Here is a 12,287-nt window from a genome sequence, read left to right on the forward strand (position 1 = left end):
CTTAAATGAACACTGCTGGTTCTTGATGGCTGGTGACTACTGCATACCCTCAAAGATTTCACAGTTGACAATTAGGTACATTTTTCCTTTCTCCCCCTTGTCTCTCTCTCTCTCCCCTCCCCCATCTTGCACTATTAAAGGCTCTTTTCTGCCCGCTGTGTATGCACAAATGTACGTATTCATTAGGGCTGTGCAAGGATTCCTGATCTGCTTCGGGGGCAGATTTAGAGCTTCGTAGGTCGATTTGGATCCACCTCGGGCTGCTTCAAGCACAGACCGAGCCCCTTCGGATCTGGATCCGAAGCGAGATCTGGACATATCAGATGTTGCAGGTTTCCAGGCACGAGGCTGACTGAGAGTCCATTGGACTCCTTGTTTGTCCCCTGCAAACCCAATGGACCGCTGCCTCCAGCCGCCCGCAGGATTTACGTGACTCATCCAGCAGCAGCCCATCAATGACAGCCGCCATTTTGAAGGAAGATGACAGCTCTGTCATTTTCGAGATCTAATGTTCAAATTACAGTAGCCGTAAAGGGCCAATTTTGGATTGAAAATAAGATAGAACTGGTGATGCTTCTGCAACTCAGAAACCTCCAGCAGGATTTAGCCTAAAAGTTCTTATTCTTTTGATTAAAAGTATACCAGAAAAGCACAATTGCCCTAGAGTTAAGCGATCGTACTTAATAGTTCAAAATGAATGTCATCACTTCTGGCTGAGAACTAACAGGCTCTGTGCTACATGATGCCTTAGGGCCAAACTAAAGCAATTAAGGTCATGCCTAGGTTGGCCCTTAACGCAATTGCAGGAGAAGCAAGATGCACCTGGAGATTTGACTTCTAGAGACTCAAGGGTGGTTGAAATATATTTAGTTACTTGTTGTTTTTGTTGTTTATTCGTTCAGTCGTTTCCGACTCTTCGTGACTTCATGGACCAGCCCACGCCAGAGCTTTTTGTCTGCCGTCGCCACCCCCAGCTCCCCCAAGGTCAAGTCTGTCGCCCCCAGAATATCCTTCATCCATCTTGCCTTTGGTCGGCCCCTCTTCCTTTTGCCTTCCACTTTCCCCTCTTCTCCATCAGCCTCTTCTCCAGGGTATCCTGTCTTCTCATTATGTGGCCAAAGTACTTCAGTTTTGCCTTTAATACCATTCCCTCAAGTGAGCAGTCTGGCTTTATTTCCCGGAGTATGGACTGGTTTGATCTTCTTGCAGTCCACGGCACTCTCAGCATTTTCCGTGCGCTTCAGCCAAAAAGATTCCCAGAGCAGCTTACAGTCCCTGCCCTCAGCCTTACAATCTAAGTGGCATGACACAAAAGGAAAAGATATTGGGAGAGAAAAGCCGAGGTTGCTGGACTGCAACTTCCATCAGGGTTGATTGGTCCTCCAGACCTTGAAGGGCCATGCATTTCCATCCCTGGGGTAATGGGTCCCTAAAAAGGTCATCTTGAGCAACCAACCATGCAACCAACCTCCCCATCGCATTACAGATAGTTTTCTCATTGCGTTTATGTACTGCCTTTCTACCAAGGCACCAGTTTACGATTCTGAAATGCTAAAAAAAGTAAAAATACAGAAGTTGCAAATATCTAGTTCCTGTAAGGCTGTTGATGGATCTTCTCAGGAGCTGATCCCAGCAACCTCTTGGCGTGGGCACACACCTCCTCTTCCATGCTATTAGCTGTTGGGTGGACTGGACACCCCCCTGCCCCACTTAGTTAGGGGGCGAAGAGAAACAGTCTGGCTGTTGGGATTTAACTGTTGCAGGAGACAGACATCTCTGACCTGGTTCCTATGACACGACAGCCTATCATGGCTTAATTTACCTGCGGGGGCTGTTGCGTCGTGCTGGTCAGAAGCAGTAAATATCAAGATCACTGACCTTTTAAATTCTCCGGTGGGTGAAGAATTGAAAACTTTAATCTTAGGAGCCTCTGAAATTACATCTGTCTTAAACAACTATTCCACACTGATATCTGTCCTGAAATCTGCCCTAAGTCGGAAACAACCTGCCCCAAGAAATACCCTGCAGAAGAGCCCTCCCAAGTGGGTTGACAAGGAACGTCATGCAGCGAAGAAACGTCTGAGAGTTGTATACCGCCAGAACAGAAAGGAAAACCAAGCTGTTTTACCCCACGGATACTACTTGACAAAACACCGCTATAAGACAATGCTAGTTCAAAAGAAGACGCAATCAGTGCAACATGGGTGGGAGGCTCTGATGGATTCCTCATTAAATAATAAACCCAAACTATTTTGGTCACTGGTGCCTTGATGATGCTTCAGGCTCAATTAGCTGTAATATTCCAGCTGATATTTGGGATAGTTATTTATCCCAAATTTTTATGGAATCTTGGGAAAATGTAGCTTCTCTGGAATTAAACTACCTACCAGAATGGGACCCGGTTTCTCTGCTTGAAATAATAATAATAATAATAATAATAATAATAATAATAATAATGATAATAATGATAATAATGATAATAATAATTTATTTGTTACCCACCTCTCCCTCTGGATTGAGGCGGGGTACAACACAAATAAAAACACCATAAAATACAACTAATTCAAATGTTTAAAACCAGTGCATCATTAAAAGCAGCACACCATTAAAAAAGGCATCTTAAAATTCAACTGGGGAGGCCTTTAATCAAATGTCTCCAACCAGGAAACAGGATTAGACTCAATAACCTCTGAAGTCCTGAAGGCCGATATAGACTGGTGGACTTGCCTTCTAGCTAATCTTTTTACACATATTAACAACTCCGGCCAGCTCGTCTCAGCATGGTTGGAAGCTATTGTGATCCCAATATTTAAAAAAGGGGACAGAGAGTATCCATCAAACTATAAGCCCATTTTGTGAACCGTCCAGAGAGCTTCTGCTGTTGGGCGGTATAAAAATGTAATAAATAAAATAAAGTTTACTGTCTGTTGTGGGGAAGCTGTATGCTAGTCACTTAAATTCGAGGCTCACCGCTTGGATAGAGGAGGAAAATATCCTGGGGAACGAACACGCAGGTTTCAGGTAGAGCAGATCCACTCTCGGCCATTGTCTAGCCCTAAACCATCTGGCAGAGAAATATATGAACTCTCATGGAAATGGTTTGTTTGTTGCTTTTATAGATCTTAAATCTGCCTTTGATACAATATCCAGAGAAAGACTGTGGGCTAAGTTACAGCACTCTACCATAGATAAAAGACTGTTGTATCTCTTATTAAATGCTTATAGCAACACACTGTGCTCCGAGTAAGGTGTGGTTTGGAGGGCAATCTGACCAAATCTATTTTAGCCAACAAGGGGGTTTGCCAGGCTGGTATTTTAGCCCCTACATTGTTCAACCTTTATTTAAATGATTTGGTAGGGAACGGTTTAGCATCTGACTTTCGTACACCCAAACTGGCAGGAACCAAAGTCCCATTATTATTGTATACAGATAATGCTGTTCTAATGTCACTGTCCAGAATAGGCCTTAAACACTTAACTTGGAGTCTTTATGACTTAGGGCGTTGCTAGACGAGGCCTTAGCGCGCTTTGAGACCCGGTTTCCCTGCTGTGCGTCCAGATAGATATCTGGGAATTATGGGGTTTTTCCTACACTCTCCTGGGCTTCCCACAGGCAATCTGCAGTCCAGGCTGCCCAGAATATTAGTAAGGCAGTACTTTGGGGGGTTTTATACTAAGGGAGCACAATTTATTCCTGCTGCCTTACAAGTATTTAAGGCTAAAATTCTGGCCCAGCTGTTCCAATATGGATTCAGGGATTTAACCCAACTGTTGAGAGTGTTCTTTCAAATGTCTTGAACTCACTTTGGGGGGTGCCAAGGTGTGTGCCATCCGCTGGACTGCACCTGGAGGCTGGCCTTGCATCTATAGAAGGCAGGGATTGGTCCCCAGCCTTTCGATATTGGCTAAAGGTTGTATACGCTGATCCATCCCAAAGCTATCTCTATCTTTTGCAAAGGGATGTTTTTACCAGTTCATGGTCCAAAGATTTTATTGTCAAACTGCATTTATTAGGTCCATCAGTGGACAAACTCTATTGTAGAACAACGGATTAAGGACATTGATTTTCAATATGCCATGTCAAATGCACGTAGATCCTGCTCTCCGAAACACATCAGTCTAACTTCTGAATTTCCCAGATACGCCAGATGTTTGGAGTATTTGGCCATCCCCAAGTACCGTCATGTTTTTTTCCCCTTAGGGCTAGATTTAACTGCCTCCCTTCTGCAATATTGGAAGGGCGCTATCGGGGATCGCTTGTGTGCCTGTGGTGACGAAGCAGTTGGTTTGTTAGGACATGTCCCCCCCCCCCCGAATCCAGCCTCCACAGGGAGGAGCGAAACAGACTACTTGGCCCTTTTATGAGAAAATGCCTTGGAAGGACAACCGAACCGTATTTGGAATATTTCTTGGCAAGTGCAAACAAATCAACAACAGAGTCAGTGGCTCAATTCCTCTTCTCCGTACAAAGGTCTTGTAAGATGGTTTTCTCATCCTAATCGCAACTTCTATTCTATGTTGTTGTTTTTAATCTTTTGTATCAGGAGTTTTAACTATGTTTATATATTTAAAATGTGTACGTTTTAATAACTTTTTAGCCTGTTGAATAATGAATTAATTATTGTGTTTTTATGGTTTTAATGATGACTGCTATTGTTTCTTATTGGGTCTGTGACTGCATAATAAAATGATGGTGCTGAGCTCCCATGGGCAAAGAATGCCATGGTTTGTTGTGTCGTGTGAACCCAGTATTGGGTTGTTGGAGGGTTAGAGAACCCTAAAAAAAACTTGGCTAATTTGAAGTGTTTTTTTGAAGCTAGGGCTTATTTGAAGCTAGGGCTTATTTGAAGATTGTCTAACCCTCAAACAACCCCTGCTGCCTGGGTTCGCATGACACAGCAAGCCAGGCACCTGCGGGCAAAATATAAAAATGGTGCCCGCAGGTGTCTGGCACAACAGAACAGCCTTGCAAGTAAAATAACCACAGTGGACTGTCATGTCATATGAGTCAGGTCTATGGGTTGTCATTGAATCATGGCTTGTTGAATTGTGGCTTGTTGAATTGTAGGTTGTCATTGAATCATGGATTGTTGTTGAACTGTGGGTTCTCACTGAATTGTAAGTTGTTCTTATGTGCAAACCCTGCACTATGGTTTAACTATGTGTTGTTAATCACGAAAAACCCAGAGTTCACAATCCAACAACAAACCGTGGGTTCTCTTTCTGGGTTGTTTGTTGTTAATAATCCATAGATCAAACATAGGTAACAACAATCTACGATTCAATCCACAATTGAGTCGTATGGATCCACGACTCAATGAAAACCCATACTCAACCCATATTGGGTTGTTCTTATGAGTGAACCAGGCCTCTGAGTTTTGCAGCCTTTTTTGCAGCTTTTTTAGGGAGGGGAGAGGCGCTAATGCGTGCTGTTTGCTTTTGGGAAAAGAGATGTTGCTTTGCAAACCAGAACTGTTTGTCTACCACCCAGCCCCCAAAGGTCTAATCCTTGTAAATAAAGGGATTGTACTTTTATTTAATTTCAAGTATAGCACACCTCATTTGCAAACCCCATTACATCTTCACTGGCCTCTCGCCTCACAAGGCAAAAGATCTCTGGAACTCGCGATGCTTGGGAAAATGGGGAATCATAGGAGCCCTTTTGGATGATATTAATGGTCACCATAACAGCAAGGTGGTCTGTAAGATGTTGTAGGATCCAGTCTATTGGAGCTATCTCTCTGGGATGACGTTGTTTTAATTTATCCAACTTGGGGCGAGGAGGTAGGATTTGAAAAGGTGCACGTACTGGACATCTCCTTCGCATTTCAGGCTGCGAAGGTGAACTGGAGAAGGACGGGCCATGGTGAACAGAGAGAGACGGTTTTGGAGCAGGTTCAGCTAATTATCAGAGCTGTACACAGCTCATCCTGGGCTCAGCCATCACTTCTTTTTAATGATCCATGCATCACCCTGTAAATCACCCTGTAAATCACCCTCTGCGGCTCCTCTTTGAAGGCAGTGAAGGGCAGATAGCAGCTTGGCTCAAAGCTTTCCTGGGCTTCCCAGTTCTAATGGCAGAGACACCGAGAACCTCTTGGGATAGGTTGGGGTATGTCAGATGGAGCTCCTCTGTCATTTGCCTGGGATCTGGGCAGGGGGCAGGACTCAGACCCCCCCCCCCCGGTCGAGAAGGGAGTGTGGTTTATGCTGTGGTTTATGCAGGCGGAGGGAGAGCAGAACCCCAGGGGCTCTAGGCTGCTTGGGAAATCCTGTAATTTCACCCCTTCCACCTCAGACACGTGGGACAACAACTGAGTTGGGGCAATTTTATATGCCTCCCAGGTTTTTCCTTGGGGCAGCCCCTGGTCCCTCGCTTCATATAAGTGGATGTAGTGAAAGTATCCATTCATTTCAATGGAGCAAAGAAAGGGAGCTGGAGGGCGGATGTAAGGGGGGGGAGGAACATAATGCCGCCACCCCCCAGACTTTGTTACCTTGAGGATGAACAGTTGTCCCTTCTCATATGCCAGGTCTGTTGGGGCATTCCTCCTCACACGTCCTCATTGTGGGAAGGAGGGAGAGAGGGGGTGGGGGACTTGTTAGCCCTCCCTGGTGTTCCTGACGGCCTGCCCCCACAGCCCTCCACATATTGGATGAGGACTTCTGCTGCATTCATGTTTCAACAAAGAACCCCAGGAACGCTCTAAAGCCAGTTCCTATCAGTCTGTCAGGGATGATGGGAGTTGTAGTCTAGCAACATCTGGAGGGGCCCCCATGCTCTACCCCTGGTGTATTGGATTGCAGCCCATGTGCTGTTGTGTCATAACCGTTGGTCAGCGTCTCTTGTAAAGGGAAGCACCCACTGGTGCAAGATATTCCTCTCCTACCTGCTTGTTTGATCAGTTCTTTTCCAAAGGGCAATGTGACAAGCCCAGGTAATTTACAAGATTGGGTTGTGCCTGGCTATTAAATGAGTACAGAAACTCACATCATGGTGTCAATAGCTGTGCTTTTATTCTGTCTTTCCTTCAGGGTTGTATACATGGCTATGTCCACCACCTCCCTGATGGAAATTAACCTAAGAGGAAGGCTACTCAGTGGGCACCACACTTGGGAGTGGATTTATTTTTGAACCCAAGTCTCTCTAGTCAAAGTCCAACATTTCACCAATGAAACAAAGACATCCCTCAATACTTTGGGCATACAACGACCCTGAGTTGAAAATCAGCAACAAAGCACCACTGAAACGCCCTTTTGCAAAAGCTTCAAATTTTGCAGTTTGGATTTTAATGTCAAGATTTGGCTCCAAAATTCAGCATTTGCGTTTCGAAATCAAAATTTGACAATGACTTCTCAAACTTTGCTGTTTTGGTTTTTCCTGTCAAATACTGACAGCTGCTGCATGTTGACAGTCACATACTGCTGGATGTTGATGGTGTTAGAAAATCATCACACAGCAGACTCTGATGCAAAGTTGCAAGTATTTGCACACCAAGAGAATATTCGTCACTGAAACCTGCCAGGGAGGATTTGGGTAAAGGCCCGTAGCTCAGTGGCAGAAGAGCTCCCGCTTTGCATGTAAAAGTCCCAGGTTCCATCCCGGGCATCTTCAGGTAGGGCTGGAAAAACTCCTGCCTGAGCCCCTGTCACTCTGGGTTGGGGATTCTGGGCCGGATGGACCAAGCGCCTGACTCGGACCGCTTCCTATGGGTGTGTGTGTGTGCGTGGTGGTGGGCGACAAATTGAATGCAGATAATTTTTAGGGTTCCTTGTACCCCCTCCTTCTCGCTATGTCCTGCCCTGATTTGAAAGGACCAGATGAGGAACTCGGCAGGAGTGAATCGAGCCGAGAGCCAAAGGAAATTCCTGGTGGGTTGTTGCTGGCTGCCTGCTTGCCCTGTGGGCGGCTTGAGCCACGTGCCAACCTGACCTGTGGCCGCAGCCTTGTGCTTTGGCCAGCAAATTGTGGTGAAGGAAAGCAGCGTTCCGGAGCGGCGGAGGAGAAATGAACGCCATCAAGTCCATTTCTCCTCAATGGCTTTCTTCCTCCCTCCACTTACTTTCTCATGTAACAGAGACTGTAGCTCAGCAAAACCAGCCGCCTGCCTCATATAGCCGACCACTAATCTTGTGCCAGGGTCACAGTCTACAGTCTCCGTCACTGCCTCATGCTTCCCTTGCTGCAGAATCTGGTTGTTGTGCATGAACAGTTAGTTTATTGGGGGGGGGCATGTCTTAACACCAGCAGGCGTTGGAGACAGAGAGCAGGGTTTCTTCTCCACACGGACAGAGGCATCGCCGCTTGTATTGTGCACTCCCATAGCTCTGGTGGCCTCTGTTCACAGATTGCTCATGGGGGTGTTGCAAATTGACCAGAGATTTGTTTTTTTTAAAAAAAAGAAAGAAAAAAGTTCGTTCCTGGGAAGGGATGGGAAGAAGGAGAAATTAGTGCATTTACCAAGAGCAGTGGGAATTCTCCCAAAACCACTTTTGGAACTCGTAAAAAGATTATCCAGTGGTCACTGGATCTCAGACTGTCCAAAGTGTGTGATGTGGAATGATTGGTTATTTAGACCAGTCTTCGACCTATTCTACACCAAGCAGGATATTGCACTATGAAAGCGGTATATAAAAGGAAGGAGCCACACGACTGCTTTATAGCGGTACTGAAGTGCACTGACAACTGTTGGGGGCCCATTGACGCATACTTTCATACCACTTTCATAGTGTTATATCCTGCTTGGTGTGGCTCCTGCCTTTTATATACCGCTTTCATAGTGCAATATCCTGCTTGTTAAATTAGGCCTTCCTCAACCTGGTGCTCACCACATTTTTTGGACTACAACTCCCAGGAACTTCTGGAGGATGTTGGGAGTTGTAGTGCGACACATCTTGAGGGAACCAGGTTGGGTGAGGCTGGTTTAGAACTTTTCCCCCCAGGCTTTTCACGGTGCCTGAAGGAAGCAATGTGATGTGGGGGGCAGGGAGGGCAGAGCCTAGAAGATCCAGACTGGTCAGGAAGGAGCCTTGGAAAAATTTGTGGGCCGGGGGGCAGAGCCCGGGAAGAACATGATGGATTGGGGTGAAGTGAAGGCAGAGTGGGGTGGATGGTGGGTGGAGCTTGGCAGAGACCCATGGATTTTCAGACGCCGGTATTAGTTACCTGACAACACAGTTTTACCAGCTGGTCTGGTAAAATACTGGCTGTCTCACAATCCTAGCTCAAGGTGTGTGTGTGCGTTTGGGTGGGTGGTATATAAGAACCCTAACCCTTTGCACACATTAGTTCGATAATATCAGTTTAAGCACACACACACGGTGCCACTTGCATCACCAAGCTGGGCATTTCTTGTTCCTTTCGTTACATTTCATTGGGAGACATTTCTGTCACCTATCATTAGCCAAAGTCATTGCATACTGGTGGGCTGGCGTTTGGCTTGGTCCCAAGTAAAACTGTTTAGGGGAGGGGTTGTAGCAGGCCGGCAGGCAGGCCGGCCACCGGCCAGCCACCCAGCAGGCTGTCGGATGCCGTCCATTAAACTGATTGGCCAGTTGCTGCTAATGTACCATGGATTGCAAAGAATGCCATTCTAAAGCTTTTATCCATTTAAACATCTTTAATATTTTACATTGAGAGAAATAGGGATCAATGCCTTGTTTATGGAGCAGCATTTACGGAGAAACTGGTCAAGCCTTTTTTTCTGCAGCTCGTTTCCCAACCGAAGTAGAATTCCCAGGAGGAGGGGAACGATTGAGAGAGGTAAAAGGAATACATCTCCCTCCCCATAAAATAAATAACAATGATGCTTGAGCAGGTGTAAGAGAAAAAGAAAAAAAGATGTGAGCACTCTGAAATTATCTCAGTGTTTGAAGGGGAAAATAATAATACATTATGGTTTGGGTAGCGGTTATTCTTCTGTTTCTGTTAGGTCCTTGCCATCTTTGTTTTTGATCATACCCATTTTTGCCTGGAATTTACCTCCGATGTTTCTAATTTTCTGGAAGAGGTCTCTTGTCCTTCCTATTCTATTGTCTTCTTCCACTTCCGCGCATTGCTTGTTTAAAAATAATTCCTTATCTCTTCTGGCTAACCTCTGGAATTTTGCATTCAATTGGGCATAAGGCAAAACTGAAGTACTTCGGCCACATAATGAGAAGACAGGATACCCTGGAGAAGAGGCTGATGCTAGGGAAAGTGGAAGGCAAAAGGAAGAGGGGCCGACCAAGGGCAAGATGGATGGATAATATTCTGGAGGGGACAGACCTGACCTTGGGGGAGCTAGGGGTGGCGACAGCCGACAGAAAGCTCTGGCGTGGGCTGGTCCATGAAGTCACGAAGAGTCGGAAGCGACTGAACGAATAAACAACAAAGCGGTTATTCACTCTGAAGGTTGAGAAAGAGATCTTGAGTCTCTCTTCCAGGTAGCAAGATCACAGGCATCCATTTCTGCATCAACCAAATATTTTTCATACGTAACAACCACCTTCTCTTATATGAACCTGCCCAGGTTCAGAGATCTTTCAGGCAGGCTCTCTGTCCACCCACATCCAATGTGCACTTAGGAGGAACGTCAGAGTGGGACTTTTCCATGGCTGCATCCAGGCTAGGTTGGCTATTTATCAATCACCCAACAAGAGGAAATGCATCACAAAAAAGACAACCAAAGAGGATACTAATTTGTGTGAAACATGCCGATTATTATTATTTTTATTGAAATAGGACTTCTCATGATAGTGTGCCTTACTCTGTCAGCTGTTCAGGTGCTGTGGGCAGCTTTAAGGCCCTTCATAGAATCATAAAACAGTTGAGCTCGAAGGAGCCTTTAAGGCCATCGAGTCCAACCCCCCGCTCAATGCAGGAATCCACCTTAAAGCATACCTGACAGGTGGCTGTCCAGCTGCCTCTTGAAGGCCGCTAGGGTGGGAGAGCCCACCACCTCCCTAGGTAACTGGTTCCACTGTCGTACTGCTCTAACAGTCAGGAAGTTTTTCCTGATGTCCAGCCGGAATCTGGCTTCCTGTAAACTGAGCCCATTATTCCTTGTCCTGTACTCTGGGAAGATCAAGAAGAGATCCTGGCCCTCCTCTGTGTGACAAACTTTCAAATTTTTGAGGAGTGCTATCATGTCTCCCCTCTGTCTTCTCTTCTCCAGGCTAGCCATGTCCAGTTCTTTCAGTCTCTCTTCATAGGGCTTTGTTTCCAGACCCCTGATCATCCTCGTTGCCTCCCTCTGAACCCCCTCCAGCTTGTCTGCATCCTTCCTGAAGTGTGGTGCCCAGAACTGGATGCAATACTCAAGATGAGGCCTAACCAGTGCTGAATATAGGGGAACCAGTACCTCGTGCGATTTGGAAGCTATACTTCGATTAATGCAGCCCAAAATAGCATTTGCTTTTTTTTTTTTTTTTTTTTGCTTCTTCTTCTTTTTTGCAGCCACATCACACTGTTGGCTCTTTCTTCTGAAGGTTCTTTGCCTTTAACCCGAACGTGGACAGGATGGATAGCCCTTAAAACAGAAGACACCACCAAAACAGAGGACAGTCCTCTGTAAAAGGCCCTCCTGGAACTCTCTTCCAAGGGAGGGCAAATTTAGCAACTTCCTTGTAGACATCCTTCCACATTTTAAACATGCGTTTGGCCTGTTGCGTTGATTTATTGCCTCTTCCCACCACTCTGCATTTGAAACTACAGTTTTAAAATGATTTTAACTGGCTGCTGCTATTGGTTTTATCTGCTCTTCTTTGATCGTAATAGTGCTGGTTTTAATGATTTACGGTGTATTTTACGTTAACTGCCCATCGGGCATGACACACGAAAAGGTGGAATATGAATTGAACAATTGAGCGTGTTCAGAGGAGGGCAACCAGGATGATCAGGGGTCTGGAAACAAAGCCCTATGAAGAGAGACTGAAAGAACTGGGCATGTTTAGCCTGGAAAAGGGAAGATTGAGGGGAGACATGAGAGCACTCTTCAAATACTTAAAAGGTCGTCACACACAGGAGGGCCAAGATCTCTTCTCGATCCTCCCAGAGTGCAGGACACTAAATAATGGGCTCAATTTACAGGAAGCCAGATTCCAGCTGGACATCAGAAAAAACGTCCTGACTGTTTGAGCAGTACGACAATGGAACCAGTGACCTAGGGAGGTTGTGGGCTCTCCCACACTAGAGGCCTTCAAGAGGCAGCTGGACAACCATCTGTCAGGGATGCTTTAGGGTGGATTCCTGCACTGAGCGGGGGGTTGGACTCAATGGCCTTGTAGGCCCCAACTCTGCTATTCTA

Source organism: Elgaria multicarinata, chromosome 12 (genome assembly GCF_023053635.1).
Source record: "Elgaria multicarinata webbii isolate HBS135686 ecotype San Diego chromosome 12, rElgMul1.1.pri, whole genome shotgun sequence".
NCBI lineage: Eukaryota > Metazoa > Chordata > Lepidosauria > Squamata > Anguidae > Elgaria > Elgaria multicarinata.